Raw genomic sequence first — 7,875 nt, forward strand, 5'->3', positions numbered from 1 at the left:
CACACACATGATAGCTCATGGCCATCTGTACAGCTACAGTGTACTCATACACATAAAAATAAATAAAAATAAAAAAATATTAAAAATAAATAAATAAAAGACGTGCTTGTAATAAAAACATACTGTGAACTTTAACAGGAATTGAGCTGTGCTGTAACAGGGCTTGACTCCTGCCCCAGTAACCCAGGAAGAGGCGGGTCCTTCCAATCGGCCTCACAACAGTGTTATGCTAGGGAGAGGATGGAGCGAGGGTGAACTGAGAAGCAGCCAGGATTGTGGAGAATAATCCCAGCACCAAGGATTCAGAAGCAGGAAGATTACAGGTTAGAAGCCAGCCTGGGCTACATAATGAGTTCAAGTCCAGCCTAGACTACATAGTGAGAAACCAAATCAAACAAGAACTGGGATGTAGCTCAGGAGTAGAACATTTGCGTAGCATGTGCCAAGCCCTGAGCTTAACTCTCAGACAGGGAGGGAAGGATGGAAGGAAGGAGGAAGAGATAGAGAGAGGAGGAGGGAAGAGATATATTAATAAGCAAAAAAAATTCTCATAGGATTAGAAATAATCTCTGCCTATACTACAGAAAATCAGAACATGTGATTATAATGACTAATACATCATACCAAAGAAAAATAACATATTTTCTGAATTTAAAATAAAAAAAAAAGGCCCGGTGGTAGTGGCACAAGCCTTTAATCCCATCACCAAGGCCAGGCCAGCCTACAGAATGAGTTCTAAGACTGCTCAGAGAAACCTTATCTCAAACAAACAAACCAAAAGGAAAACATAAGTGAGTATTGTAACCTACAACATGGAACTGATTCTGTGAATGAAAGGATCCAAAGGGATGGGGTGGAGAATATATGCTAGTAGCCCTATAGATATTTGGGTAAAGGAAATGAAAAATTATAAAGAGTATAAATGGACTTTATGCATAGAAGATTATAATAAGAGAAAAAAATTAAAACTGTGCATCAGTTTGTAGCACTGAAAATGTAAATGTTCAAAATTTTGATAAAATAGAATTAGAAATTAGGGAAATACTGGCTCAGAGGCATGGTTGATGGGTGATATGAACTGAACGACTCTCTTCCCAAAATTTATGTTGAAGCCTTAACGTTCCACATGATAGTGTCTGGGGAGTTGGAGCCTGTCAGATATGATTAGGTTTAGATAAACAAGAGTGACCCTCCGCCCCCCAGCAGTATTAGTGTCTGAGAAGAGGAAGAGCCAGGGTTCACTCTCTCCAGTTCCCTTTCTCTCTGTCACATCTCTGTGTCATATGAGGACACAGTTAGAACACAGGAAGGGGACACTGAGCAAACACGGAGCCAGCCAGACTTTGACCCCGGAATTCACAGCCTCTAGATCTATGACACTTTAATTTCCCATTATTTAAACCACCCAGTCCATAGTGTTTTGTCCTTACAGCCTGAAGTGACTAATCTAAGGAATTTGCAAACTGTTATGGTCTCTATAAAAACAGAAACCTGAGAAGTCCACTACTACTTAAAAGTCCAAAATACTTTGACACAGTCATTCAACACGTGGTCAAAACTTACATTCTCTATTTTTTTTTAACCTCTAAAAATGTGTGTGTGTGTGTGTGTGTGTGTACAATTCTGTGGGTTCCCTCAGAGGCCCCTGGAAGTAGGTGTATACATGACTGTGAGTCACCTAATGTATAGGCTGAGAATTGAACTCTAGGTAAGCTTAGATTTTACCTGCAACTACACTTGAGAGTGTAGAGCATACAGGAGTGGCTTGTTTGTAAAAAGAACACAATAGCAGCCTTTCTATGGTGCTCAATACGGAGCAGAGTCTGTTCAATGATTTCACATACACTAGCTCATTGACTTCTCTGACAACCATAAGAAAGTATACTCTCTTGAGAATGTTTAAACATTTTGTCAATTAAAAATATAGAAACTTAGAGGAATTCCTGAGTAGACTCAAAACATACCTGGAAGGAAACAATTTGTAATTCTCATGTGACTGGCAAAGGTGCAAGTTAGGCTTACTGCTTGCCTTGATAGACTGCTGCCCCTCCACCAGACCCCAACACACACAGACACACAAACACACACGTATATACATGCACATGCACACACCAGAAAGGCCATATGCCCAGCAAGTTCCACAAGATAGAAGGGGTTCCTCAGATGCCTGGCCAGCCTCATTTGAACTTTACTCATGCCCACTCTCCAGCAAGGCCAGGATCTTGGTCCTGAGGTTCCATTTAGGCCAAAGTGTGGTAGCTCCTCCTAAAAAAATGTGTGTGTGTGTGTGTGTGTGTGTGTACAATTCTGTGTGTGTGTGTGTGTGTGTGTACAATTCTGTGTGTGTGTGTGTGTGTGTGTGTGTGTGTGTGTACAATTCTGTGTGTTCCCTCACAGGGCCCTGGAGTTGGATTTATACATGACTGTGAGCCATTTAATGTATATGCTGAAAATTGAACTCTAGTCCTCTGTAAAAGCAACAATTCCTCTTGGCCAAGGAGCCATCTCTCAAGCACAGAGTTCTCTGTTCTCATTTGCCAAGCCCTATTGGCTACTAGACTTACTAATTTCTATAGTAAGCTTTCTCTTTTTAAAAAATAATTGTATCATTTTGCACTTTTTTTAATTGGAGCTAAGATTAATTAAAATAGAGCATGCTCTGGAAGGAAGTAAGAGACATTAACAGAAATGAGCTTCTTAAGACAGAGTTAGTATGTGTGTGTGTGTGTGTGTGTGTGTGTGTGTGTGTGTGTGTGTGCTTCTAACTCCTGGGACATAGATTAAGCTAGATTGGCTAGCCAAAAAATTTCAAGGACATGCCCCCCCATCACTGCCATCACAGATGTAGGGTTACAAGCATGCCAGCCAGCATCCTCTCTATAGCCACAGTACCCAATGTTTCTCTGTTGGTGAAACTTTTGGAAATTTGTTTTGAACGGTCTTTGTTTTCAGTATTAACTGCTGTGTCAACTCTGTTTTTCATGTTGTGACTCAAGAGAAGCTGCAGTCACTATTACAACGCAGTCTCCAGAGTGATATATCATTACTTCTCTACTTCTTCATGCTCTATTCCTGGGGACACATGGCGATACACTAGCACAGGGAAGGAGCAACATATGATGCAAGAGACGTGTGGCGCTGCCTGGGAAACTGGCTACCTCACAAGATGCAACTCAGTCATCCAAAAGGTTTTACTGTGTTAGATTCTATGATTAGAAGTTCTCTCCAAGACATGTGCTGATGATAGGGACGTTTGTAGAGGCGAGGTGATGATTCTAGTGAAAATTAAACTATTCATTGCTGAACTCAGTCTTGGAATTATTTGGGGATGTATCTTTCAACAGTTTAAGAATTTGTATCAAGTTCTCCTACCTACTAAGATTTTTAACTTTGAACAAGCTATAACTAGCTCCTTGATTCATTCCTTCCTCCTTTCTTTCTTATTTTCCCTTCTTCCTTCCTTTTCTTCCTCCCACTCTTTCTTCCTTATGCCCTCCTTCTGTTTTGGCCTTTCTTTTTCTTCTTTTCTTTCTTCTTTTCTTCCTCTCCTCCTTTCTCCCAGAGTCTTGCTACACAGTCCAGACTGGCCTCACACTGACAGTTGCCCTGACTTAGTCTCTTAAGTGCCATGGCTAAAGGGATACACAACCACACCTGACCAGAGCTAACATCTCACTGCATATTTAGTATCTGTTCTTACGAATACAATGTTTTATTGATCTCATCGTGTTTACTGAGTTACTTTTATTGGTGTCCTTTTGTGGGGATCAAAAATATTTTGCATTCCAGAAAACAGTCCTGTGAGGCAGTTCTCTGATGTTCAGGCTTCAAATCAGCTGATTAGATCATCAGAGATGTCAGTGTAGAGCACAAAGCTTCTAAACCGAGAGCTGCCATTAAGTCCTGTTCCCTAGAGTACACACTCCTGTTGTGAATAATGCAGCTCAGTCTGTAAGATATAGAACACCTTTACTGAATTTACATACAGATATAGTAAATGTTCAAATTCACGAGGGTGATTTCAGCCGGGTGAATTTGTTAAGCTGCAAAGCTTGCTCATGAGTGATACTCTCTTCTCTGCTTGAGGCAAGTATGGCTCTGCTTCTGGTAGTATCTGTAAAGTTTTCTGAAACAGTTTTGTGCAGTGGTACTTTTTCTTGTGTGTTTCTAAGGACATGTTAACTGGACATTATAGACTGTATATGGGAAAAAGAGGGTTTGTTTTTTTTTTTTTAAATAAAGGAGGAAAGGTAGGAACATGGCTCAGTGGGTAAAAGCTCTTGCTGTGCAAGCCTGAGGACCTAAGCTCCATCTCCAGGACCCATGGCGGAAACTCACTCCCAAAGGTGGCTCCTGACCACCACATGCATGAGTACACACTCACACACACACACACACACACACACACACACACATACATACACACACAGACACATACACACCAGAGAAAGAGAGAGAGAGAGAGCTCACAGGATAGTAAGATTATATCATTAAAAAGTAAAAAAAAAAAAAAAAAAAAAAAAAAAAAAAAAATGTGAAGCTATAGAGAATCAAGTAAAAGGGATGACAAGATGGCTTAGTCAGTAAAGAGGCCCACTGCCAAGACTGAGGACCTGAGTTCCATTCCTAGGTCCCATGTACCAAAAATAGAGAGCCAAATCCTGTAGGTGACTTTGACCTCCACATGGGCACAATAGCACACACACACATACACACACACACACAAAGAGAGAGAGAGAGAGAGAGAGAGAGAGAGAGAGAAAGAGAAAGATCTTAAAATTAAGTATATGTAATATATATATACATATATGTATATATATGTACATATATATATGTATATATATATGGAGAGAGAGAGAGAAACATAAACGTGTGTGTGTGTGTGTGTGTGTGTGTGTGTGTGTGTGTGTGTGTGTGGTTTTTGGTCCCAAGATTTCTTATTCAGGAGAGATGTCCATCACAGGGTTGTTTTCTTGATGATGAACTTTCATAAGAGTCTAATAAAAGGACATAGAAAAGCTGGAAAACTGCTCTTAGGAAATCTATTTTTTTTTTTAATTAAAAGAGCTGATGATTTTATTTTTACATTTCACAATATAAATGAAACCCACACTTTTTTGTTTCACTTCTCCCTCCAAAAGTATTCTCTCTGTTAGGAAGGGACGTTTTCTTGTTAATGCATCTAGTAAACACTCAGGCTCAGCACCAAGATCTCCTGGTGAAACAGAACAAGAAATACAAAACTATAAAAAGTGCTTCTGCTCTTATCTGTCTGACCAGGTCACCAACATAGAGTAGGTAGGAGGTCTCATCATTGGAGGCCCACGCATCATGGGCATGTGGGCACCCACAGGCAGTCTCATCCCAGGAGCTGGTCCCACAGGTATCATCCCAGGAGGAGGGAGGCCCATCATTGGCATCATAGGAGGGCCTCCCACATGGGTTGCAGGCATCAGGCCAGGCTGAGGAGGACCCAGGGGACTGGGGGAAGTGGGATCATGGCCCCTGCAGGCAGATGAGCAGAGAATGGAGCCAGCTGGAGGGATCTTTCCTTGTTGAAATGCAGCCAGCCATTGTTTTGTCAATCAGGCTCTGGGTCTGCTCTTCCATCCATTTTTGGTAATAGTCTTTCACATTCTCTTTATGTTTCTAACCACTGCAGTGTGTCTTCCTCACAGATTCCTAAAATGATAGCATCACTGGGAAGTGGTAGAAAGTCTTCCAGGTGAGAGTCTAGTTGGTAGACCTATGTCCCAGCAGGATTCTTGGGGTCACTTCTTGTTCCTGATTCTTCTTCTTTCTGCTTCCTGGATGCCCAGATGTAAACAGATCTGCTGTACCACACCTTCCTACCAGATGCCTTACAGCAGGGCCAGAGACCATAAAGCCATCTCACTGTACATTGTGAATTAGATAACTCCTCCTTCCTTTACGGTGTTTTTAGCAGGCCCTTCACCATAGTTAACTGAGCTCAATCCTGATGCAAGTACTGGTTCTCATGAAAAGAAAGAAAAAAAAGAGAAAGAGAGGAAGAAGGAAAGAAAGAAATGAAGGAAGAAAGGAAGGAAGGAAGGAAGAAGGAAGGGAGGAAGGAAGGAGGAAAAGAAGACAAAGAAACTTACCACAAATAATGAAAGTGAGTTGGAACTTTGCCCATGTGTTACTGGAATGAGCAGTTCTTTTTCCAAACCAGCTCACTGTTTTTGAATACCAAAAAAACATTCCCTTCGTACCGGAGACTGTTTATAATGTAACTATGGATACGCCATCACACCTCTAAGCTCAATCTATGTTTTTAACACTTCTTCTTAGATTTTTATGAGTTTGGACAATAAAAGAACATGTAAAGTTAAGGGTTTTAGTTTTGATTTCTAGGGTAGACCAAATCTGGCTTGACTCCTGACTACCGGAAAGTCACTCATCACTCACCTCACAGTGGAACTGAGGAGCCACACACAGCTGCGTGCCCTTCAGCAGCATCTTCCATTCAGAGAGAATCTCTGACAAACAGCCTCTGAGCTTAGGCAGTAAACACCAGATGCTGGCAAGCAGGGTGTGACGAGCATTCTCACTGTCCTGAATTTAACTTACTCTTTTGTAATTTTATGTTGTTCAATTTTTTAGTAATGGTGATGTTAAACAGTCAGCATTCACAACAGTGGCTCTGTCGCTGGACACTCTGAGCCCTGGGGAGAGTCGTAGGCATTAGGGGGGTGCCCAGGTTTCTAGTTTAGATGAAAGATGCTAGACAAGTGTACTTCCTCCTCCTTTAGACCCTGCCCTCACTGTCATCCCTGCACATGGGGCATTGATCCACGTGGGTGACACCAGCTCCCTAAAACTTCACCCATCGGTTTCACAGCTGGACTCGGGAGCTCTGTCTGTCTGTCATGTTTGATTACATGTTCCAAGCTCCTTAGCCACCCAAAGCTTTGCAGCAAGGGACCTCCAGCTGTTCCCTTAGTCAGGTCATCCTTAGCTGCTCCCTAGGCACCCAGTGCATCCCCGTATTCCCCAATCAAGTTAGACTGCTTATTACTCAAAGAAACCATCTAGCCACACCTCAGTGTTGATGACTGTCTTCCCTGGCCCTCACTGAACCTTGCCTTTTCCTTGAGTGGCATTTTCTAACACAATCCTCCAGATGTGGCTTGAAAATTCTCTTGTTTGAAAATACTATCTTACTCTCCAGTGCCTTCAAATCAGACCCAGACTTCAACCCCAAAGTCTCCACAAGTTTTATATATAAATATTGTAGCGGTAGCTTTGCATTCACACTTAGGATTTTTTTCAAATTCTCAGTTTGTTCATTTGTTTACTTCTTTATACACAAACACCTTGAAACACTGTCAAATATTCAACCAAGTTTCCAGTGCCACTCTGTGCCCCCATGCTCATAACACTTGTCCAGTGACTGGAAGGACATCTTTTAAGTGTCCTTTCACACTGTATTTTTTTCTTAATGAGATGCTTGAGTCTTGTCTGGTTCTAAATTTGTCCTTTGTTTGACTTGTAGTCATTCCATTTAAGACTTTTCCAGTTTGGGGCTGGAGAGATGGCTTAGCATGGCTGCTCTTCCAGAGATCCTGAGTTCAATTCCCAGCAACGAAATAGTATCCCACAACCCTCTATAATGGGATCTGATGCCCTCTTCTGGCATTCAGGCATACATGCAGACAGAACACTCATACAAAATAAACAACTAAACAAACAAATAAACAAATAAATAACATTTTAAAGAAAGACTTTTCCATCTCGGCCAGTAATAAGATTGGCTTCATTTATATTTGTTATTCTGGTCTAGTTTCTGTGGTAGCCCTGCTGTGTTCACAGAAGAATTCCAACCGACGCCAGATACGACAACTCGACTCAACT

The sequence above is a fragment of the Mastomys coucha genome, unplaced genomic scaffold (assembly GCF_008632895.1).
Source record: "Mastomys coucha isolate ucsf_1 unplaced genomic scaffold, UCSF_Mcou_1 pScaffold7, whole genome shotgun sequence".
NCBI lineage: Eukaryota > Metazoa > Chordata > Mammalia > Rodentia > Muridae > Mastomys > Mastomys coucha.